This window comes from Ambystoma mexicanum, chromosome 2p (genome assembly GCF_040938575.1).
Source record: "Ambystoma mexicanum isolate Mex_15411 chromosome 2p, UKY_AmexF1_1, whole genome shotgun sequence".
Taxonomy (NCBI): Eukaryota; Metazoa; Chordata; class Amphibia; order Caudata; family Ambystomatidae; genus Ambystoma; species Ambystoma mexicanum.
The window spans coordinates 1,445,811,329-1,445,836,338 of NC_090923.1; the positions used below are offsets into that span (position 1 = coordinate 1,445,811,329).

The 25,010-nt window shown below is 47.1% G+C and overlaps 1 protein-coding gene across 3 annotated transcripts in view; it reads right to left on the minus strand.

Annotated features, from left to right (window-relative positions):
• TMUB1 (transmembrane and ubiquitin like domain containing 1) overlaps positions 1 to 23,355 on the minus strand; it is a 198,569-nt gene extending 175,214 nt beyond the window's left edge. Inside the window, exons 1-2 of one of the 3 annotated variants that reach the window (XM_069646004.1) lie at positions 23,269 to 23,348; positions 19,958 to 20,040 (exon numbers count right to left, since the gene is read on the minus strand). The gene's annotated coding sequence lies outside the window, so the exon portion shown is untranslated. Of the gene's footprint in view, positions 1 to 19,957; positions 20,041 to 22,571; positions 22,716 to 23,268 lie in introns of those variants that run through there. The other 2 variants (XM_069646006.1, XM_069646005.1) reach the window with 2 other exon arrangements.
• Between the last annotated feature and the right edge of the window lie 1,655 nt (positions 23,356 to 25,010).

Below are 25,010 nucleotides of genomic sequence, written 5' to 3' on the forward strand. Positions count from 1 at the left end.
GGTTAAGTGTGCTGCCAAAGCCGAATAGGGGTCCTGGGTGGGTGTAACAGAAGAAGAGGCTGCTGCAGGATTGGCCAGTTCCTTGCAGACTTTGAAAAGTTTGGCCGTGTTGCTTGATGCCGCAGAGATGCAGGCTTGAAGAGATGCAGGCTTGAATAAAGACTCTTTTCTTGTAGCGGATGCAGAGTCGATATTGCCTTTGAAGGGGGCGGCAGGCTAGTTTGCCAGATGGTCCACCCGACGAATTCCATTTCCGTTCAGCTGCCCTACACTTGCATTTAAGATCAGTCAGATCTGAGTCGTACCAAGAGTTGCACTTTTTGGAAGGCTTTAGTCCAACCCTCAGGACAGGGGCAAAAGTATCAAGAGTGTTGGAGATAGAGAGGTTAAGGTTAGTGAGGGCTGTGTCAGGGTGGGAGTCAGCCACAGGATTTGGAGGAGGAGTGTAGGTGGAGGCAAAGGCAGCCACTGTCACTTTTTTCATGGGTCTGGTGACTTTGAAGCTGAGTGGCTGTGCCGGGTGTGTCGCTGCAAGAGGAGAGGAGAGCTTCAGGTGTGTTGATAGAAGAGTGGGGTCGGTCCAAGAGAAAGAGGTAGTGAGAGCGATAGAGTGGGATGTCAGTGGAGATGAGAGCATCCAATGCGTGGCCCGCAGTGTGAGTGGAGCCAGAGAGTAGGATAGAGAGGGAGAGAGTCACACAGGTTGCGGAAATGTCCTGAGCAGTCAGGAGAGTCCAGATGGATGTTGAGCTCACAAGCAGGAGGAGTTGAGAGGAGGAGGAAAAGTAGAGAGGAGGCCAGGTCAGCCCATTCCAAAAGGAAGAGAGTGGGCTGTCCTGGAGGCCGATAGAAGGTGGCCATAAGGAGAGAAGATTTAGGAGAGAGTGAGAGCATGCAGACTAGGCCCGACTAGGGATAATGGACACAGGTATCCATTCTGGGAAGATCAGCGCTATTCCACAGCCCGTCTTCTTTGGCCTAGCCGCAGAAAGGATTGTGTAGCCTTCAGGGAGAAGAGTGTCAAAGCTTGTGACAGAGCTATCCCTGAAACATGTCTCAGTGATGGCGAGCAAATCAGGATCCATGAGTTAGAGAAGGTTGCAGATTTCAGACAAGTGTTTTACTGCAGATCGAGTGTAAAGGGGGCAATGTGGAGCAGCTCGCCATCCTTAAAGGTCTTCCGCAGGGCGGGGGGGGGCACAGTGCCCCTCCCCCCGAGGGTGGTAAGAGGGCCAGAGGGATAGTAGAGGATGGCGGAGGAGCCAAGGCCGACAAGGGAACTGGGACAGTAAGGCAAGGCACAGGCGCCTGTCCAAAGGAGGAGGAAGGCACAGTGTGCAAGGGAGCCTGTGCGGAGGAGGAAGGCACAGTGGGCAGGGGAGCCTGTGCAGGAGGATGGGGAGGAAGGCGCAGGGGAGCCTGTGCATAGGAGGAAGAAGGCACAGTGGGCAAGGGAGCCTAGCCGGAGGGGGAGATAAGGCTAGAGAAGCGAGGGAAGAGCCTGTCAAAGAGAAGACTGTTGGTTTGAGGACCCTGAACCATGATGGTTCCATTGAAGTAGACATTAATGAGGACTCTGAAAATTGAGAACAGGTCCAGGAGAGCCTCCCAACAAGTGCCACCATTAATGTGGGAAGAGGCGATAGGAGAAAGCCGACCATGTACCAAGTCCATAGGTCAGGTGCGTTAACGAAGAAAAGGATGTCAGTGAGTCTCTCTGGCAGAAGCCGTGACATAAGCGTCTTCAATAGGAAGGCCTGGGTTGGAGCCCAGTATGTCCTTCTTAAGTTTTTTCCGGACAGTTTTAGTGATGGTAGAAGGATAGGAGATAGCGAAACAGTTAGAGAAGATAGGATAGAGACATAGCTAACTGCAGTGGTGAGGAGGACACTTACCAGTCTGAATTACTGAGGCACAAGGAGGAAGGGGGGAGCATAAGGGCGGAGGCAGAGGGTAGTGCACGCAGCTAGTACAATTTTAGCGCAGCAGAATGAAAACACAATGCAGCCAATTCCTAACAGCAAAGTGGGCACAGCCAATTACAAATTTAGGTAAACAGCATGGTAATTCGATCGACAGACTTTGAGGGGAACACGACAGCAGTGTAGCCCTACTGTGTATGGTGGAAGAGTCATTAAAGAGGTGCAGAGGAAATAGTCACTGAGGAGCGAGGAGCAGTTTTCAGACTAGCATACAGAGAAGAGAGGGGTTATATGGTGCTGAGGCAGCTGCAGAACTCACTTAATGGCGCGGCTTGGGAGAAACAGTCAGGCATATTGGTGGACATATTGGTGGACGTCGGGAGGTTCATGGAAGCATTTTCAGGAGCATCTTAGAGTAGTGTTATCGGGGGAGAAAGTTGCCTGGGGCACATCCAGCCAACGGACAGCAACAGACAGGGCCTTGTTGTGTGGGCCTTGCTCGAGGGGGCTGGCTAACGCCTGCTGGTGCCTTCCTATTAGTAAATGAAGCTACGAGTGGCCCAATTAGGGATGGTAGCAGCGGCCATCTTTGAGGGCTTTACTTTTTAAATGTTGCAGATGACTTCAAAGCGTAATTCAAATAAAATAGTCTCTGGAACACAAAGAAAAGCAAGTTTGAGAGACCGGCAGTGTCTGCAGGATCAGATGGGAAGATCTTATGGGTGCACATACGCCGCAAAACACGGCGAAAACACCCAATGTGCAAATGAAGTAGCATGTATCATACAGCCTTCTACTCTTCACATCAGGGGTCCAGCTCCTGCCCTCAGGCACTCCTGTGGTGACCTCCTGACACAGGGGAACGAGCATCTTTACTAGAGGGCTCCCTTTACAATGCTCCACGAAGCCCAGCTCCAAGGCCACGCTTCCATAGACTGCCTCCCTCTGCAGACCTCAGCGTTTCGGCGTGGTTTCCAAGTAAAGCTCCCTGCGGCCTACACCGGCCTTACGGCTGCTTCTCCTGTCGCTCTCTTTGCTGGTGGGCTGATCTCCTTTTATACACCTGCAGCCTTTTGAGAGGCTGCAGGTGTAGATGTCCAATCAGCCCTGCCTGACCACAATTAAAAGGTACATGACTGACCTTCATTGCTCTTAACAGGCATCTTCTTCATCTCAGTACTGTCAGGGTTTACATGTGGGGAAACAAGGGGAGCTGATTTACAATAACCTATAAAGGTTGGGGAAGGGTTGGGCTGGTCGTCAGTAGGGAAAGAGGGATACCATGTCCCGCCCAAGGGCTCCCCACTACCAGTCCTCAAGGACCCCCCACCCTGGTGATCCTCCCTTGCTTTTCCGACACCCCCCTCCCCCCCCCCTGGGTCGGGATCCAAGAACGATGGCGCTTCCCTGGCCACTTGCGCAGGGGGTGTATGAGTGAGAATACCATGAGGTTTCGCACAGTGGCAAGCTGGGGCCACTAAACAGTGGGTTGGACGTTACACCATGGTCACAAAGTTGTACTCGCACCTGCTGGGTCAAAATACACGCCAATGCTCCCCTGGTACATACCTCCCCTCAAGCTACTTGTGGAAATGTTCTTCTGGGGTTACTTTACCATCCCCTATGATACCATTCTCTCTGGACCAGGGTAATCTTTTTACAGATTACATTTCAACCAGCATCATTTACGCTGTAATAAGTGAAAATATAGTTTAGACAGGAAAAAAAAGAAATAAAAAAAAGCAGTCTTTCTTAATCAAACTGTCAGCCCCTGCGAAGCACACAGCGGGACTCAGAAGAGCAGCAGCGGGAGTGTCAGGTGAGTGTGCGTCGGTATGTGTGAGAAAAAACGAATGGCTAAGAAGGGGGAAGGGGGAAGAGAGAGAGAGAGAGAGAGAGAGAGAAATCAGTCTTATGTGCAACCTTTAAAAAGCGGAAAAATCCATTACGCTGGGCTTCATTCGTTTGGCTGCGGGCCCATTTTAAGCATCCCATTCCTCATTTGGCCCTCTTCTACTACTTCCCTCTTGTCTCACTCGACATTGCGCCCTTCCCAAGTGTTGACTAGTTTTTAGGCTTTCACCTACACAGTTGAAAAGCAGCATGCAACGCCATTGGGCCAACCGGGGCCCAGGCCTGCACCCCCCCTTAAAATGTGAGTTGAGGGGTAGGGCTTCCACACTGACCTTTTGTTAGGCGTAGAAGCCGTTTGTGAAAATGGCGGTGTTAACGTTTTACTGTGATCGTGCAGAAAAATCAATTTGGACAAACGTAGCAAAACTTTAATGCTGCTAGTTTAAATGAAAGGTTTCCATCACCTCTCTGCCTCATACAAATTCATACATCAGCCACCTTCCCACAGATGCGAGCTAATGAAACTGGCAGCGTTAAAGGGCGTTGCATGTTAGCTCATTATGTATGTATGCAGGCATGCATGTGTACAAGGAGTGTGTATATGTATTATTTAATGTGTGTGTGAATGAGTATGACGTATGGGGGGCTGGTGCACATTATAATGAGCGAGTGCACATAAGTTTAAATGAGGGTTGTGTGAGCGCACTTAAGTGTAATGCTGATTCGAGGAGCGGATTTTGGCAGTTAGAGGGTGAAAAGTGGGAGGGGGAATTTCACTAAACATGCCATTTTAGTGGGCATCCATGTTAAAGTAAACAAGATGTGTTATGTGGCTAGAATGGCATTTTGGTGCAGCCAGTCTAGTCATCGATTACTGTGGCTTGACATTTTTTACTGGGCATCTCTTGTAATGTAAGCAGTATAAGTGTTATTACGGGTCTAGACTGGCCTCAATTGTGCAGCTACTTTGGACTTATTTTCTTATTGTGATATGGCATTTTTAACGGTAACGTCACCAGAAGTATGTCCTTACGTTGGGATACTACCATATATTGGCAGCTCTCGCATGTACATGTTTTCTTATAGTATCATTGCTGCCATTAACAAAAATGAGAATGTTCATATATGGGAATATTTTGGTACAGCCAGAACGGAAATGTATGGGCAGCCAGCGTGAAAATGCTTTTATACTGGCATATAAAACGGTATAATGAACAGAAATGTATGGTTTGTATCTTATATGGAAGTTCGATTTGTGGCACACTACACTACCGCCTGTCCCCTGGTGGTCGCTTTTGCTTAAAGGGTGATGCCTGATAGGATACCTGGGCTTTAGATATACAAATTATCAAAAAAACAACTAAATGTTTACGTTATCTTTAGATCCAATCACTTTGTCTCATTGGCATATTGCTCTTTACTTGGGCCCCACGCCAGACAACCCTTGGGGTAGAGCACAGGGGGGAGGAGCCTCCAAGTATGCCCAACCCAGCTTCTCAAATGGCCACTCGCATCACCAGCTAACACCACCCCGACCCCCCGAAATTTATGTTTTGTTGCACCCATCATTGAAAACCACCCGGTATGTCATACATGTCAATATTATCCATTCCATTGGCTATAATGCAGTCCTGGTTCATACTTCGTATTCTGGGGCTTGTAGTCCGTGATCATTTTAAACTCAGGACTACAAGTCACAGAATTTAAAGTTAAAACTATGACTGGACTTTAATCCCACAAATGGATATGGTTGGCACGTATGCCTACTTTACTCTCACCCCTCCTGAATAGTGTGTTGCAGCATCAAAGGAAGCTGTGAAAAAAATTATGGTAACTTGACCCCGCAGCAACCTCCATTTCATGTCTCTCAGGGGTCACCCTACTTCTCCCGGGCACCTCGCCTCTTAAGGGTCGATCCCCTGGTCTAAAAGGATGACTTTAGAGACCATCCTGGGGTCATCGAACTACACTAGAAGTATTCCCACATCATCAGACGTCATCACGCTGTTAAAGTCATCAGCAAATATCTCAGAATGGTGGGTGATGATTTGGGGATGAGCTTAGGATGACTTAATGAATATGCTAACATCATCCCTATTTTAGAAAACTCTTTGTTCCTGATGCTTTCAGGATGACTTGCTGATCATTTCAAGAGCACCGCCATGAAATATGTTTGTTCTTGATGATTTGGGGATGACTGACTGATTACTTCAGAACATCAGAGTTTGTGGGATGATATGCGGACCAATACAGATGGTCATTCCGCTTTTGCTTAGTTGTACTTATGCTGAATGACACCCCACTGTGGCTAGGTTAAAGCTTGAGACTATGTTGGGCCAAAGTGGAAGCCAGAAACCTAAACATAGCATGCACCCCCTGGGTGAGAATCCTTTGCCATCCCAGTCAAAAGCAGGCACCCAGCACCCTCACAATCCCCAATGTGGCATGGGTAAAGCTTGAGACTATGTTGGGCCAAAGTTGAAGAAAGAGGCCTAAACATAGCATGCACCCCCTGGGTGAGAATCCTTTGCCATCTCAGTCAAAAGCAGGAACCCAGCACCTCACAATCAATACATTATCATGCTGACTTGTTAGGTAAGAATTGGTGTATTCCCACTGTGTGAGACTATACAACACTTATCTGCTTGGTATTAGGTAACCCGCCTTTTGGTATAGGTCTGTACTACACAGGTTGGCAGTGTGACTGAGCAGCCAGACATATCTCAAGAGGGACAAATGAAATCCGTAAATACAAGTAGCCAAGTAACACTTAAACAACTATTTATAACTGAAACCTTGAGTTTATTAAATTAACATCAATGTTTAAATAAGCATTCTTTAGAAAGGCTACAAAAAATAGTCCATAGACGCCCCTAGGCTGCGGACTCTCGAGTGGGCATCTTCCCAAAGAACAGGTCATTTAGCCGTGTTCGTTCTCACAAAGGGGCGCATATGGACTATTTTTTGATTCTTTAGAAAGGCAATTCATGTAACAATGTAAATATACTTTAAAATTACTTTTTAGAATCAGAGCAAGTTAGTGGATAATCTTTGGATATGCTTCTTACACAATTCCTACACGCTGGGATAACTTCAATCATTGGACAGTAATGGCACTTTGCAGATTCTGAGGTTGCAGAAAGGACAGGTTTAAGGAAGGAAAAAGGTTAAATAGGTTCTCAGTATATGTGAGGACAACTAAATATTCAAATGTAATCTAGACAAGCCTTTCCCAGCAGTAACAGTCTAAAACAAGTTACCACCGATGAGGGACAAACAATATCAAAGTCAATGGGCTAGAAGAGTCTGCAGGGAGCCAGGACAGCCAAAGTCATTTTGAAATAGTCTATGGAGCCGAGGCCCTTCGTAGAATCAAAAGTCTTGCACAAAGTTAGAGAGTTTGTTAGAAAATCACTTGTAGGCTCACAAGCTGTTAAGCCTGTGAAAACAGAGTTGGAATCAACTCTAAAAGTAGGCCACTGCAGACCACTAAGGGGCGTGGACGGCGATGGCCGCCTGATCCAGGGCTCCCGACCCAACAGGAATGAACGAGATGAAAAGGAGCATTTCCTGACTTTATTAACCGAATAAAGCGACAGAGGAAGATGTTTAAGACCCGACAACCAGTATTACTGCTCCGAAAACGACTCTGGGGGCGAGGTGAAAGGAAACTCATAGAGGGTGTGGAGGCGCTCCTCTGCCCACCAGGCATTGGCAACAGAGGCCCGTAGGAAAAGAGCACCAACCCACCGGGGACGAGTGAAGTGGCCGGGACAAGACTCTGCCCAGAGCAACATTAGCACCCACAGTGGAGAAGCGAGTCACATCCTGAATTGGGTGGGGACCGCCTCTCGTAACCTCAAGATCTTGGTATAAAGAAATAAGGAGACAAGAACACAGCAGCATGGAAGTGGGGGCCGGAAGATCTGGGTGAAAAGAAATAAAGAGCCAAGAACGCAGCGGCATTGAAGCAGGGGCTGGGGTGTTCATCTGGTCCTGCGGACGAGCTGGGTCCCGGTTCTCCCCGCCGGGCTCCCTGTGGCCCCAGCGCTCACCTCCAACAAAAGCCGATCAGGTTGGGCGTCGCTGTGGCCCGGCGGGGGGCCCATGGCGCTCGTCTGTGAGAGGAAACAAAGTCCTACCATAGCAGGCTGAATAAATTTAAGCAGCCCTCCGGGGCCAACCTCGCTCGCCGGTGTCCACTTAAGACGGGGGTGCTGGGGAGGGCGAGGTGGGACTAGTGCACACAGGACACAGCGAGCAAGGCACAGGCAGTGAAGCGGTTACTGGTTGATGCCGACCCGGAAGGTGGAGGAGACGGGTGCTGGCCTCCCCCAGCGCGGCCAGCCAGCCTCCCCCAGCAACGGACCCGAAAAGCATCAGCAGGAACACGAGCCACTGGCCCACGTGGCACATCAAGAGAGCAGAGATCCAGAAGGAGCAGGATGGAAGGTAAGCAAAAGCCTCCTCCTCCCCCTCTGCACCTGTGCTCCCGCACAGGGCATATTAAAGTAAGGCTGGTGCCCCACATGGGCCCTGGTGCGCCTCGCAGCAGTCCAAAGCACTAACGGGGGATTCAGCAACACCCCGCCAGCACTGTGTCACTCCCGGGGGAGCAACCCTACACAAAGAACCCAGTAGACTGCCACAAGAAGCAGCGCCATAACACCCCCCCCCTCCCCGAGGGTACGCATCAGTGCGGCTACGGAAGACAAATTAGCATCCAGCCCACAAGACAGGGTCAGAAGGCCTGAAAGTGCCCCAGATGGGACCACCTGGCGACTCGCCCAGACACTAGCCACAGCAGTTCAACACTAGCACTGCTAAAACGCCAAAGCCGCACCCCACACTTCAGGGAATCGGGCAACTGGGTCTCCAGATAACTCCTGAAATAGAAAATTCCATACCAACCTACCCCAGCAACATAAGGAGCGCAAAAACACAAGGCGTCCCAGTGCCCAATAAACACAGGGAGCGCAGCACCTACACAGCCAGGCTGAGAACCCCATAAGAGCGGGGCAAGAATGAATAAGGCTGGCGGCGGCAAAAAATCTAGATAAACTGCAACAATATAGAAGGGTAGAGAACCTGGACCCCCCCCATACTCCCTTCTGCCAAAATGAGCGCAGCAGCTACAAAAGAGGACATTGTAGGAATTATGGCGGAAATCCGTGCACTGAGATCGGGCATACAAACCGTCATCTCGGAAATCAGGAGGAAAGTGGAATGCATCGAGAGCAAGGTTGAAAATCTGGAACAGAACCAAATGAACACGGACCTAATGGAAATGAAACTCAAAACAAGGATGACTGAAATAGAAATGAACAAAGAAGAAATAACCCTTAAAATGGACGATATGGAAAATAAGGAGAGAAGGTCCAACCTAAGAATAGTCGGCCTAGCGGAAACAGAAGGGGAAACGCCAGCCATGGTCGAGAGGAAATTTCAGGAAATTATAAACCAGCTCTTTGCATCGGAGGGGGGCAAAACAGTGCACATTGAAAGGGCCCATATAGAGGAGGGCGTGCATTTGCGGGGGGACCACGCCCAATAATAGTGAAGTTTCTAAACTACAAGGAAAAAACCAAAGTCCTCCTAAAAGCTAAATAGACACCGGACATCCCGTTCCAAGGCTCCAACCCAAGGGTCTTTCAAGATCTATCCAACTTCACGCCTGCATGGCTAACAGAGAATGCTAAGAGATATAGATGGGGGTACCCCTTCGACCTTACTTTTGAGGTTAAAGGAGAGGAATTCCGAGTGGTGACCCCCAGAAGAGGCAAAACAGGTACTGAAACACCTAACAGACCAGCACGACAGAGCCCTAGCCGGACCAAGTCAGGGCAGGCACCCAAAGAGCAAAAAGTTGACAAATCCCAACAATGGCGAAAACGATCGAAAGCTGGCAGAAAATACGCCAAGCTAAGCCCAGAATCACTGACAAAGCCCCCATGAATACACCAGAAAGGTACATTTTCTTAATGATAACACATCCTAATTTGGTTTACTTTATACCTCTCCTCCACATAATCATGAACCTCCCGACTGCTACTGAAATGTGGTATGTGATAATTCTCTTTCAATCTTTGTTATTTCTCATTTCTTTTACTTATGCCCGCACACACACACAATATCTGGTAATTTATAATGTTTTATTTACTATGTTGCTTTTACACTGATTGAAAACCTTGTGTGTTTCTGGAATTTTTGTATGACAAATGCATTTGTTTTAAATCTGTAAATGGAATTCATACAGCCTTGAAGACGACCCGCTGGTCGAAACATGTGTCGGCTGTCCAACTCGCTGAATACATTTCACCATTCGTGATAATACATTTGTGGAAATTTCTAGATGAAGATCTAATATAATTTTTATTATTTGTGTTACCTGTCAGCGTGTCCAGTCCTCCCACTACTATCCTTTTCGAAAGTCGATTTCACTTTACTATTCTTGGGAACAGTAGTTCACGCAAGAATTTATGAGAAATCTAAAGAATTTCTCAGGGACACTGCACTGAAGGTGCATTGTGTCACCATACAAAAGTTTGTCAGACTCCCAAAACAGTGAAAACACAATCCAATTCAGGACAAAACACATGAGGGAGTGGGAAAAAGGTCTCACTCACTGAAGGGTTAAAATTAAAAAGTCCTACATTTCAGCAAAAGAGCTGGGGTGCTCTAAAGTTGAAGGGAATTAGCACAGAAATGAGAATTCTCCCTAAAATGACTGCACCAATATATGCAAGTATTCACATGTACCCTTCACACAGTATTTATGTTTGCTTTGCGTAATATCCAATAATCAACAACCATAACCAAAAGTACATCCAGAAAAGAAAAAAGAAATAGGATCCAAAAAAAAAAAAGAAGCAATAAACAGACGGAACCACAAAGTCCCATCAACCCAGGTCTCAACTACCCACAACCTATCAAATACAAGCAACAACAAACCACAAACAGCAAAGACTAAACCCAAAAGACAAGAAAAAACCACCAATCAAAAGAGGACGCCCATTAAGGAAGACAACCCACACATCATGTCTTGCCAAAAGAAAGACCAAGAAGCCAGTAAAGACAACAGAAATAATAAGGAATCCCAAACCACTCGGGAAGGCATTGACCAGCATGATCCCACAACCCCAAAAAACTCGACAAACATCTGAGATGGCCCAAGGAGACATACAAATAACAGAGCAAAGAGACTACAATGCTCGCTCCCTGTCCACAGACGACAACGTGGTAAACAAAAACAGCACAGCAACATTGAACCGACAGCCAACAAGCGTCACAAATACAGATCCAACCAGGACACCAAACGGAACATGACAACTAATAAACCATCCAAACCCGGTCTCCACCATGGACTATACCCCAACCAGAACAAGGAACAAATTGGAATCCATCACACTCTACACCCCCTGTATCAACATGACTGCAACAGAGGGATAGCTACCCTATTTACCACCCAGAATGAACCAGCCATGCCATAAACTTTATCCGTTTACTCGACAAAGAGACTGACCAACAAAGAACCACCCCACCGAAAAGACTCAACCGGGAAAAACCCACCTGGAACGGAAACCCAACCAACAACACACTGGTCAGAACAAACAATACTAACAACAACACGAAAGGGAAATCAAGCAAGCTACACTGCAGCCACCTCAACGTTAGATCCATGGCCAAACACTAAACAGAAATCAATGACCCAAGCGAAGGAAGCACAGACATGCTCTTCCTTACAGAAACCTAGCTATCAGACAACTATAAAGCCATCGCGAATGAAGCAATACCCGACAAATATAAAAACACGCCAACAGAGAAAAGCGAAGAGGAGGCAGAAAACCGAAGAGGCAGAATCGCAACTATACACAAAAAAACAAAAAAAAAAAAAAAAAACACACCAGAGCATCTCGAATCATCACAACCAACGCGGAAGACTTTGAATGCCTCCTAATCAAGAATCAAGATAGAACTCAATGACCAATCCAACATGGTATTTCTCCTGATCTGCTACAGACCACCTTCTTACAACCCCAACTTTGCAACAAAACTAGCGGATGAGGCTGCCATGCTATCAACCCACCACAACAACCTAAGCGAAAGAGATCCCACTGGTACAAACATAGATACAACAGAAGACACAATCAACAATTGGATCAGCAAGGCCCTGGACCAATTAGCACCAGCTAAAACATTCAAAGCAACACCATAAAAACTGGCAGCAAAATGGTTCACAGAAGAACTGAAAAAACTCCAAACTGCAAAATGGATACAAAATGGAGAGAATAATACACCAGACAAGACCAAATAAAATACCAAAGACAACCCAAACGGTACAAAGCAACAGTCCTTGAAGCAAAAAATGAGAACAAAAATTCTACTACGCCACAAGAATAGAATCGTCAAACAGAAAGAACTCTTCAAAATCATCAGAGATAAAAAAAAACCTCTTCCTGCAAAAATGCCATCACCCTGCAAAGTAACAGGCTGGAGACGTTTAGTATGTTGCAAACAAAATGATCCTTTATTCAGGCAGTATGCAACTCGTATGCTGGTTTAACAAACAAAGTGTCCTTCAGAGAATTCGCTTTCAGGTGTAAATATCAGCTTGGCGTCCCGCTGCAATTAGGACGGTAGTACGGGTCTCCTCGCTGACGTCTGCCTTCCTTCTTAAGCCCAGTGAAAAGTCTCTGCGTCCTCACTCCGTCTTTCGAGGTCCTCTGGCTGGAATCACAAGGTAGAATAGAGAACACCCGTTTGTCCGAGATTGCTGGTTTTAAACACCCCGCCATTCCCCTTCCCCAATCAGCAGGCTCCCTCCACCTTTCTCGTTGCATTGGACTCAGCCCCGCCTCCTTCCCTTTGCTGATGCCTTACCACCATCACTCGTTTTTACCTGGTATCACTCGCCACCCTGGGGACCCTGACCCACTGCAGTACTTTGGACTCCGTACATAAGGTTGGAGCTGTTTGGGTTTTCTTTCGGCCTTTCGTTAATCAGTACTTTTTGGTTTCCATGCTTTTCACAACACTGATGTTATGTGGAGACTTGTGGGACTGGTACTCTCTAGTGCCCCAAGGGTAACCCTCAATGGGGGTTGACTGTGTGGATCTAGGGTGTGTGTCCCTCCATATCAGGACGTGCTGTCTGACCGACTTTGTTGGTTGTGGTTTCCGTTGGGCCGCTTGTCTGAGCGACATGTACCTCCATGTTTTATATTTCCCTGGTTGGTGTTGGGGTTGGTACAGGTCTTATACATTTTGAGGCAGATGAAGCATGGTCCCTAAATTCTGCACTCCTGTCCCGGCCACCGTCACCCACAACCTCACATACACCCCTCAAGGGATCCAGCCATTTGGGCTGGTCCAGAGACCGAGCCAGATAGTCCACCACCACCTGGTACTTCCCTGGTTGGTTTGTGTACAGTCTCAAACATATAAGGTTGCCGAGTGAGGAACCACCGGAAGACTCGATTTGAGTCTTGCTGGGTGGCCAACCAATGCAGTGGCGCATGGTCCGTAAATATAGTGAATTTTCGACCCAGCAAGTAATACCGTAGTGACTCAACCGTCTATTTGATCACCAGGCATTCTTTCTCCAATGAGCAATAAGGACGTTTGTGTGGTAAAAGTTTCCTACTTATAAAGGCTATTGGACATAGGAGAGTTTCGGTTCCCTGGGATAACACTGCCCCCGATCCGCACCCTGATGCATCCGCTTGTAAATAAAAGTGCTTAGTAAAATCCGGGCAGTGTAACACAGGTTGCCTGGAGACCATAATCAAGGAATGGAAGGCCTGGGTGGCTTCCTCTGTGAATACTAAGGGTCATCTGGTTTTCAGTGCATCGGTTAGTGGGGCGGCTATTGTACAAAAGTGGGGCAGGAACCTCCTGTAGTACCCCACAAAACCCAGGAAGGCTCTTATCCCTTTCCTGGATCTTGGTACTTGAAGTTTTTGTAAATCCTGCACTTTGTCGAGTACAGGTTTTATTTTACCTCTGCCCGCGCTATACCCCAAGTACTTGGTAGTTTCCACGGCTAGTCTCATTTTCTTGGGATTGATGGGAAGACTGGCATCCTGTAGGCTTTTAAACACTTTTTGTAAATGTGCTAAATGCTCTTTCTAGGAAGTACTGAAAACAACTACGTCATCCAGGTATGCGGCCGTGTAGGTGTCATGAGGTTTTAAGACTTGGTCCATCAAGGCCTGAAAAGTGCAGCCCAAATGGTAATACAGTGAATTGAAACAGTCCTCGCGGGGTAGCAAAGGCATTTTTCTCCTGGTCTTTTGGGTTGAAAGGTATCTGCCAGTAGCCCTTGGTTAAATCTAAAGTGCTTAGTTAAGAGGCCGAGCCTAACTTCTCTAGTAACTCGTCTATCCGGGGCATCGGACATGCTTCATACTGCGAGATTGCATTGAGCTGTCTGAAGTCCATGCAAAATCTTGTTGTCTCGTCAGGTTTGGGACCTAACACCACTGGGGAGCACCATGCACTTTTAGAGGGGATGATCATGCCCAATTTCAGCATTTCACTTATTTCTCCTGCAATGTCAGCCCTTTTTGCTTCGGGAATCCAATATGGTCGGAGGCAAACTAATTTTCCTGCTTCAGTAGGAATGGAGTGCGACACTAGATGGGTTCTACTGGTTCGTCCTGAGAATACCGAAGAAACTGGTTCCAGCCGTGCAAAAAGCTCGGTTATTTGTTTGGCTGTCAGCTGATTCCATAGCATTACATCCTTCAAGCTACTAGGCAGTTGTGGTACTGACTGTTCATGCACAGATAAATCTGAAAGCACAGTACATAGAATAGGGTGGGTGTCTTCTTTCCATAATTTACGAAGATGAATGTGGTAGTTCTGATGGGATCCATGTGATCACTGCGCCGACCATAACTGCGACGGCCAAAATGCTGACGCCAGTTGCCGCGCAGTGATCATATAGATCACTGTGCCCGCTTTCCCGGCCAACTTTTCCCTTTCCACCCCCCCCCCCACTTACCTTTTACGGCAGCACACTTCTGTGTGTGCCGCCTGCACCCTAGTATCCCTGCGGCGTCAGCTCCTCCCACTAATGTGGGTTAGAGCTGACGATGCAGGGTGCTTTTCTTTTTTTTCTTTTGTGTCCCCCGCTTACCAAAAATGGTAAGCGGGGTACACCCGCAACCCCAGACTCCCATTACAGCGCCCATGCAGAGTGGGGGACACTCCCTCAGCCCCCACTCTGCTTGGGCACAGTAAACCTCATTTTGTGCACCCGCAAAGTCGCAGTAACTGCGGGGGCGCACAAATGAGGGAAACATTTTTGTACGATTCTGTTCTGATGCATCGTTTGTCGATCCAGCTTCTCCACTTCGTAGTTTACAGGACCAAGTACCTTTGTTACTCAATACAGTAGTACAATGCGCAGGCCGCTCACAAGTGACCACATGCAAAACACTCACAGATGCCAGTTCGTACTGGTTCCGAACCTATCCTCTCACCCTTTTGCCCACTAACCCCCCCACCCCACTTTTTTGCAGAGCCACGCGAGCACCTGGACACTGCCCCTGGGTGGCAGCGGTGCAGTACAAATCAACTGCACATTACATAATGCAAGTAATGATACTATAAGAAAACATGCCCATCATGGCTCTGCCTCACACTCATGTTGGCTTTGCCTTTAAAAATGTCTTGTTACAAGAAAACATGTCCAAACTAGCTGCACAATGCAGGCGAGACTAGATGAATAATAATGCTTATCATGTTTGCTTTACCCTTGATACCCAGTGAGAAAAGCCATGCCACAGTAAGAAATAGCTTGACTGGCTGCCTTAAATGCCATTCTAGACAAGTAATAACACTCATCAGGCTAGCTTTGTCATAGTATCCCAGTAAAAAAAAAAAAAAAAAAAGTCATGCCACAGCAAAGAATGGCTAGATGGGTGCCCCAAAATGCCAGTGCGGCCACATAAAAGCACATATCCTTTCTAAAAAAAAAAGAAAAGAAAAAAAAACAGCATTTTGTACTGGCATCTTTGATGGATACCCATTAAAAAGAGCATTGTGATTAGGATTCTAAGATGGCCACCGAGGGGAGAGCAGCATGATCATGGAGCTCTCATGCCCACGGCCCCCCGCCCCAAAGACAATAAAGATAGATTAAAAGAGCCTTCCTCAGGCGAGGATTTATCAATGCAGGCTGCAGTGGTGGAGTGGGGGACTTCGGCAGAGGCAGGTGTGCAGCCTTCATCTCCGCAGTGTCTGAGGTGCGGGGGCACTGCGCCCACAGCCATTGCAGGCCAAGCTGAGAGATTGCTCGCAGACCATGAGCAAGAAGAACCACTCAGGGAGACCCAGGGCGGCTGAAGACCCAGGGCAGCTGAAGATCCAGTGCGGCTGTGAAGCGGGGTGGCGGAAAGCAGCAGCTGTCAGACGGCATAGGAGCCTGTCAGGAAGGAGCTGCCTGTGATATTTGATGCCCACGGGGGCTGGATTCGTGGAGCAGGAGCTCCCCTGCAGGCGAGTACCAGCGGGAAGATCGAGGCGGGACCGAGCCGTTCCCACGCCGGCAAAGCAGTGTCACATCAGAGAGATCAGGAGGCCTCGGAGGGTCATACCTGTAGCCCACTGCTGAGAGCTGCGGAGCGGAGAAGAGCACCCGGAGCAGCCAAGAGACCCGGGAGGGGCTGCACAGTGAAGAGGCAGGAAGGCAGTGACCCTGGGGGGCTCAACGCCCCCTCCACCCCTTGGGGGAGAGCCATCATAGGTCAGCGCGTGCCCTGGCCCAAGGAAAGGTTGCAAGCAGGCAGAGGCTGGGCAGTGCAGGCAGTGATCACCAGCTTTGAGCAGAGTGACATTGAGGAGTGGGGGAGCATGGCGGGAGGGCCCTGCCCAAGCTTTGAAGCCAGCACTTTGCAGAGAAGACCAGGGGAGGCCCTGTGGTGTTATAGCAGAGGCGGCTGTAGACCCATTTGAGGTAACATTTGGATTTTGGAACTGCATATAGTGCCTCAGCCAGTAAACCCCCTATCCAGAAGCACAGCAAGGGAGACAAGGGAGCAAAAAGCACACCATGCATAGAAGACAGTGACTGGTGGGGCCCCGGTCTCCCCTGGTCAATCCTGAGGCTGAATAGAGGGCTGCAGAGTCCATCTACATCTGTGGTGGGCAAGGAAGAATAAGGGAGAGGACATTTGGTCGGGCTCAGTGCAGAGTGATCCTGGCACGAAGACCAGGAGGAGGGTCATTTGAAATCCGAGGAGGAGGACAAACAGTGGCTCAACTGCGCACAGTTAGAGGGGAGTTCCAACCCCACCGCACAGTCAAGGGCAGACCCACAAAGCGGCAGAGGGAGGAGGTTCCTACGCCCTGATAAAATGTCCAGAAGAGGTCCAAAGGATGAAAAACATTATCAGGCAGAGGAGGCAGGGGCAGGGCTCCCCCCACGAGACCTGCCTACGCATTATGTCTGAAAACAAGGTCCGAAAACAAGGGGAAAGGACATGCAAGCTGCCCCCAAGTTTGTGAAGAAACCACAGGAGGGCAATCTGCAGAGACTCTGGCACAGAGACAGCGAGGTAACAGCTGGGGGGAGTTCAGGCGCCCAGGGCAGGAGTGGATCTGGGGGCGCTGGCAGGCACTGCAAAAGATTAAGTGGTCACCCAGGAGGTCGTTGTAGTCCATTTGGTGCCCAGGGTGAAACACTAGATAGCGCCCCCAGCCCTCTCCCACACGCCACTCCCAAACTACATTGTAAAGTAACTCCTAACCAAGGTCAATAAATCACCGCTAAACAAATGAAATCGGTTTTATTACATCATGATTCAAGAACTTTGCAGTAATTCCTTGGACAGAGCAGAGTACACAAACAGTATATACTACTTTTAAAGGTTTGTATCAATTTTTAGTCTATGTTTAGGGCACTCTCCTTGACTTTGCTGCTGCAGCAGCATAATCCATTTTTTAACAGGTTCACTCTCAATTGAAAGTATTGCAAGGGCTGATGGCCTTTCCTCGGCCATTGTGGAGCACAAGTATGTCTTTATCAGTTTCAATTTACTAAAGCTCCTCTCACCACTTGCCACTGTAATTGGAATCGTTAGTAAGAGCCTCATGCCAACCCACATTTGGAAACAACCAATGTGTTTTTGTATGATAAATGTGCTGCAAAACTTGAAGGGGCATAATAGAACTGTGCTGAAGCAATGGCTGGATATGTCTCAGTTCCTCAGCAAACTGGGAACCATCTATATCAGATTCTGGTGCACTATCACCACCCCTTGCTAACAATTGCTTCAGGTGCTTGCACAGTTGTTTCAGTTCTTCTTTCCCAGGAAAGAGCTTTATATTGTGCATGAAACCCCAGCTTGTATTGTGCGCAGACAACTGGGAAAAGCGCCTTTCAGGCCCAGTAGTTATGGTGTCAATCGGGGTATAAAATATGGTTACTTTAAAAAGTTCTTCTTCATTCTCAGGGGTCTCGTCCTGAGTCTCATACGCACACATTTTCTTTTTTTTCCTATGCCGTTTAGTTTCCTTAAATGTAGGGTGCCTTAAAAGTAAGGCTCTCTCGTTTGCTGTTGTTGCAGAAGACTCAAAACCAACACTCCTATAACTTTTGACAAAGGCAATGCAGTTCTTAAGAAGGTCACTGCAGGCCGGCAAATCAGTTTGTTTGGACTGCATGGATGTGCTTACAATGTTCACCTGAAATAGAAGGTCATACCTCACAACTTAAGTACAAATAAAACTGAAATCTTCCAAGTGTAAAGTAAGGGATTTAGCGTCCGAGGACAATGTTGGGTCATTGACTTTTTCTTCAATGCTCATGAGTGTTGTGTATATCTCAACATACTGCACAGCTCTCAAGTTTTCAATTCTACATTCCCATCGTGTTTCACAGACCGTTTTCAAGGAAATATTTTTTACATGCTCACTGAGAATGCTCTAGCGTTTGGTTTAAGCTGGCAACAAATTATAGTTTCTGAAGTACACCAAATAGAGAAACAGATTTCACAGAGGATTTGGAAGCATCACCAACCACCGAATTTAAACTGTGGCAGCACATGGGTTAAAAAATGCACTGGGATATTGCTCGAGAACTTGCGCTTGGACTCCTTTGTTTGCCCCAATCATGTTTGCACCATTATCATACCCCAGACCATGGCAGTTGTCGGTCTCTAGATCGCATTGTGACATTTCAGAATACAGGTTTGCAAGCCCTTCACCAAATGTGTCGTCTGAGGGGCGATTCCCCATAAAATATTCTTTCACAGAAATGCCCTTGCCTGCAATATCTACAATTCCTACAGTGTAAGACAGTTGCTTGTTGTGGCCGATATCTGGGGTACAATCCAAAATAACAGAAATATTTTGCAGCCTTCAACCTTTGTAAAATTGCATTCTTTACTTGAGACCCCATTAAACAAATTAGTTCATTCGGAAATACATTTCCGCAATAGTGACTGTGGATCTTTTGTGAGGTCACTCAATGGAAATGATCCATCATGATCAGTACACATTTCCTTAGTAGTCCAACAAGGCCTAAGAAATGTCCATTGTTTGGAGTAAGTAACTTGTTTGAAGAGCCACGAAATGCCAAATTATTTTTGGACAGAAAGACAACAACTGACATAATTTCTTTCAAGCACAGCCCGCCAACTGCATGTTCAGGAGTCCCTTCATGCATTTTCAAATAGTTACCAATATGCTTACAGTTATTAATGCATCACTACCAAGTTTTGATTTTGGCATTGGGTCAAAAAGCCTACAGCAAAAACAGTAGGCTATCAGTCAAAATAGAATATTGCTGCCATGGCCTGGAGACCGGTTCTTTGTTAGGTAATACCATGAGCCCATATGAAGAAGAAAAGTGCCCATTTTTTATCATCCTTTGGGTATGAATAACTAGAAGATGACATAGCCTGTGGCCCTCCCATTACAATTTGATTGCACACATGTCCAGGCATTGATTTAGGCCATAAAGAAATGTCTTCAAACCAACATGTTTTAGTGCCTTGTTCCTGTTGGTCATCATTGCCCGCTAGTGCTTGGGTTCTTGAGGCCTCAGCTCTTGAAACTTGTGGCATGACCACAGGCAGTACCATTTCCTCAGGAATGCCCGTTGCCTGACCTTGGGGAGGACTCTTATCTACTTCTTTTGAAGAATGAAGACAGTACTTTGGCACTTTTGATACCTGGTGTCTCTTGTTTTCTTTCTCTGCCGGTTCTGTGCTCCCAATGGTCTTATGGTTTCGACATTGCCAGTATGTTCAAACGCCTGAAGTAGAAGAAATAGCCAAAAAGTATGGTCCAATTATAACATGTTGCAATATTCTTGCTAGGAATAATCCAAACTCCCCCAAAACGTTTTTTTTTTAAATTCTTTACAGTTTAAATGATGCATTGATTGCAAAGCAAAGTGGCGGTAAGGAGGCTGCATTCTAAAGGTGCCGAGTTGAAAGTGGGCCAAATTTGGGGAGGCTGCGTCATGGCCATTCCTATTTGAACAAAGCTTTTCTAGCATTTGGACAAATACAATGCATGCCAATTCCTACCACTGGCCGACATTTTCCAGTTCACCATCTCACATTGCAAGTGTCAATCTCTCTCTCAACCAAATATGCTGTTACCCAACTACAACAAAACAAGGCTCTGAATTGGCAAATGGGGTAAAAGGGTAGTCTGGAAACTCCACTCATTACTATGAACTGCACTTTAAGGTTTGTGAGAGGCAATAACTTTTGGTTCAGAGAAAGGGCTGTTTGAATTAGGACCATATGGCACATTGTTTACAGGGTTTGCTTTCAATTACATCCCACAAATGACCTCCAACAGGTCAAATCGGGTCAGATTGTTGAGCAGTTTTTGGAGTGCTGATGGTGCTTTCAGATAGTTTTATTTGTGCGGAATTGTGCGGAATGAAAGGGCAGAAGGTCTCGATCACAGCCTCTGACTTATTTCACATAGCCATAAAGTGGAAACATCCTACTTATCTACAGTACAGATGCCAGCCTCCGGGTCAAATAAGCAGGCAGCATCGGACCAGAAACTCAATCGATTTAATACAATATTACTCAACTGAAGGTCTTTGTTTTACCCATTAAGAAAGCAAAAACTGGAATGGAACAATACAGAGGAACCAGACCACCACAGGAGCAATGACGAGCTTCGTTACGAGGCCAAAGTAAAGCAAGGGGCACAAAGGTAAATAAAAAGCAGGGTGTGGCCTGCGGGCAAGAGCATCCCTCACTTCACCTAGGATCAACTTCCCACAAAGGTTGCAGGTCACTACAGCCTGACTACTGGCACATCTATGAGCGTTCACTTTTCAGTACCCAGAGGGTGCTCTGTGCCAAAGGAAAGTACTAGTCAGAAAACAACTCTTCTGACGAAACATCAAATGGCGGCATTCAGCTGATGTGAGCCCGGAGGGCTGGACTCCACTTCACAGAGTCCTCCTGCAGCCCTGGTGCTTAGCCAATTTGCACATTCCGGTTTGTATTTCACAGCAAGTGTGTACAGCAGTCTCTACCCAGTCTGGTCAGAGTGCTCTCTCCCAGGTACATTTCAACTCCTCTTCCGAGTCACATCTACCCCTACCGTCAGCTTTCTTCCATCTCACTCTGGGCCTTTAACCGCCCATTGCCTCTATTTCTCACGTACAATCTCTGCCCTCATTTTGCATCCCATATTGGGTCTATATATTCATCTTTTTTGTTCCCCATTTCTTAGTCTTACCTCCTTCACCTTTTCCTTGACTATCTCGTTTTCTGTCCCACTTTCTGCATGGGCGTCCTTATTTCACCCTTACACCTGCTGGGCATAATTTCTTACAGTGAAAGACGCCTTACATTTGGTCACATATTAAATGTCAGAAACCCTTTTAAATAGAAGTGGAACCAATTCACTATACCATCCGTCCATCGCACATGGCCTCCAGCGGTCTGTGTAGAACTTTTCAAAGTAATTCAACCCACAGAACAGGATCTCAAGTAGTGCAATTTCTGGACTGAAACGATAAACCTCAGATTGCATTCTGGTACTTGTAGGCCTGTTTATATAACCTTTACAGGAATGCAAAAAGAAACCCATAAAGATGGTAGCTCCCTGTAAAAGGGGATTAGAGAGTGCTTCTTCTGTCTATTTTAAAGAAACAAGAGTGTGGGAAAAAAACATGTGACAAAAAGTGGGCATTGGTCTCACTGCATTACTACTGGTCAAATATTCACACTTCAGAGTTAGACCAATTTGCACGGGGGTAAAACTTCAATGGAACCATGAAAATAAGTGTAATTAGTTCCATATGTTCCTGCCCCGAATCCTAACTCTAAACAAATGAAGTTCTCCGAACTGCAGAAAACAGTACCAAGTTTCAAACCTGTCCAGTTAAAACCAACAAAGAAGAAAAGTTGCGGCTGAAAACGCCCAGAACAGCAGCAACTTCTAATATACGCTTTTCAACTCTAACTGAGAAATGTTTCTGCCGCTTAGACTTTTTTTGGGACAGAACAGAGTGAAGCTATGTTCTGCCATTCACCCTTTCAGGAGCAGGACACATTCTAAAGGGGAAGCAGACACGCAGCAAAGCAAATGCAATACACGCACTCGATCCAACCGAGGCAGGCGTCTACACGCTGGAAAAAAATATGAGCTAGGAAAGTGTAAAACAAAATATTCCCATTTACCTGCTCTTGTCCAGAACACACTCTGAACTATGCAAACTACTGTTTCAGCACCAGCCGAACGTTATGTATACAGTTTAAAGGAACATTTTCTAAAATGTCAACAGAAGCATCAGGTTGTACCTACCTTCTTTCTGAGCAGCTCTGCAGACAAGCAAGCCAGGGAGGCAATGCAGTCTTCTTTGTTTGTGCACAGGTGCGGGTAGAAAGCAATTGGAGTGTAGGGCGGGACGTGTTTTTGCCTCTGTGATGTGTTGTTCCTGCTTGATTACAAAGGCGGGCAACCACCAGGAAAGATGCCCTTTTATGCCCCCACCCCAAGTAGCGCGAAAGTTCAGGGAGCCTCTGACTTCCGTAATGTTACGCAAGTACTGTGTGACTGCCAGCCACCACTACTGTACTGTGGCTACTCTCCCCACAGCAGGCGCCCACTTCGCCCGGGTCAAGAAATGGGCCGGATTATTATATGTAGTCATGTACACCAGAGCAGGGACTGTGTAGTAACTGCACAGCAGTTACTGCGTCTGCGATCATTCCAGAGCCTGAACTGTACCGTAAATGAGCTCCGGAGCAGCTATTGTGTCTATAATACCAACAACAGGCTGCCCCGTGTAATTTCAAAACCAGATGTTTAGAAAGTCACGTACTTACCATGTTTAATTTCAACATGTGATAAGTGCAATACAACGAATTAAAGCATCAACGAGCATTTCCAGAGGTTGCAAAGCGGCTACTCTTAACAATATAACAAAGGGGTGAAAACTTCTAAGTTAATGGATGCTAAAAGAAATACATATAACATTCATTACAAGAGCTGGACTCACCTGATGCTGCCTGTAATCAGGACATGACGTTTCGTAAAGGGTAGTGTCTAGTTCCCATTCGAGAAACGGACCATAGCAAGGCTCCGCCGCACGTCATCACGTGTTCTGCATCACGTGCTCTGTAACGTTCACTTCGTCATCTTTTTCTTTGAACGAGCGGGAAGGCAAGGCAGCTAGGAGTGTACACGCGGGACGCAGAGGCACGGCAAGGCCTTGCAGGACTCAGCGGGAGAGATTCTTCCGTTACACGGCACATTCACATTTCGTATAGTCGATTGTTATTTGGTGCTTGAGTTTGGTTTATGGTAAGTTTTAAAAGTTATCTCATGATGATTGTTACTTTAATGCAGAGGGGCAAGGGTGTATTTCTGTCTATTTTGGGGGTTTGTAATGTGATCAGGGGTGAGATTTACTTATAGTTCAGGCGGATTGTTCTTTTTTTGGGTTTTCTCATGCAGATGGGCGATTTGCCTGGGGGAAATGTGTTTTATGGAGTGGGGCAGCGCGTTCCTCCTTTCCCAATGGGATTTCCACTGTACCAGTGAACAGTACAGCAAATAGTTAATTATCCTCCCTGCTGGAGAGTGGGGGTTGGAGGATTTGTTATGTGCAGCAGATGGGGATATGCATGTGCAGCAGACAGGGATATGTGCTTTATGCAGACAGACGCATTTGGGTACGAATTTCCAGCATAACAGTTGTTATTTTTTCTCCTGCATGGGTGGTGATTTGACATTCCCAGGGGAGGGGGGTTGTTCAATTGTCCCTTTGTAATGTGTGGCAGAGAAGGTTAACGAGAGGCCTTATATTGCTTTCATTATCAATCGCACATTTAAAGTCCCAATGAGACCCGATGGCATGGCGCATTTGTTTAAAAGTTAGCAGAAACTTTCTAAAATGCCTTTACAGGGTATTGTATAAAGATGTCGCCCTCATTTGTGTGCCCCCGCAGTCACTGCGACTTTGGAGACGCACAAAATGAGGGTGACATTTACTGCGCCCAAGCAGAGCAGGGGTTGCCTTCCTGGGCCCAGTAATGGGGGGCAGGGGTGTCCCCCGCTTACCATTTCGGAAAGCGGGGGACACGTAAGAAAAAAAAAATGAAAAGCACCCTCCGGCGTCAGCTCCAACCCACGTTAGTGGGAGGAGCTGACACTGCAGGGATCGCGAAGTGCAGGCGGCACACACAGATGTGTGCCGACCTAAGGGTAAGTGGGGTGGGGGGGTTTGGAGGAGTAATGCAGGCCAGGGGAAGCGGTCACAGTGATTTATATGATAACTGCTGCACAGTAACTGCCGGCGGCATTTTCGGTGTCGCAGTTGCAGGCGGCGCAGTGATCACATAGATCCCTTTACGGCATCATGACGTCTTTCACGTATTTCTATTAGGTCGTTGGGACATTTTTTTCACGTAGGACGTCTATACGGGCTCACTGCTTAGGAAGAGAATCGCGGAGGAAGGACCACTCCATGCCGTCTATGGACAGGTATTTATTTTTTATTGTGTATTTAAAAGGCGGTTATACACCATTTAGGTGCCGGTGGGTTTGTTTTTCTTATTTTGCTGTTGGTTGTAGCAACAGCGGATCTTTGCGTGTCCCGGCTCGCCCCGCCCCCAAACAGAAGTAATTTGTGGCCGTGCCGTGTACGCCAAAGGAATTTCGGTGCAGATGTTTTTTTCAAATTCGGCTGCCAACAGCAAGTCGGATTATACGCCATATGTCTTCACCCTTATCTGCGTA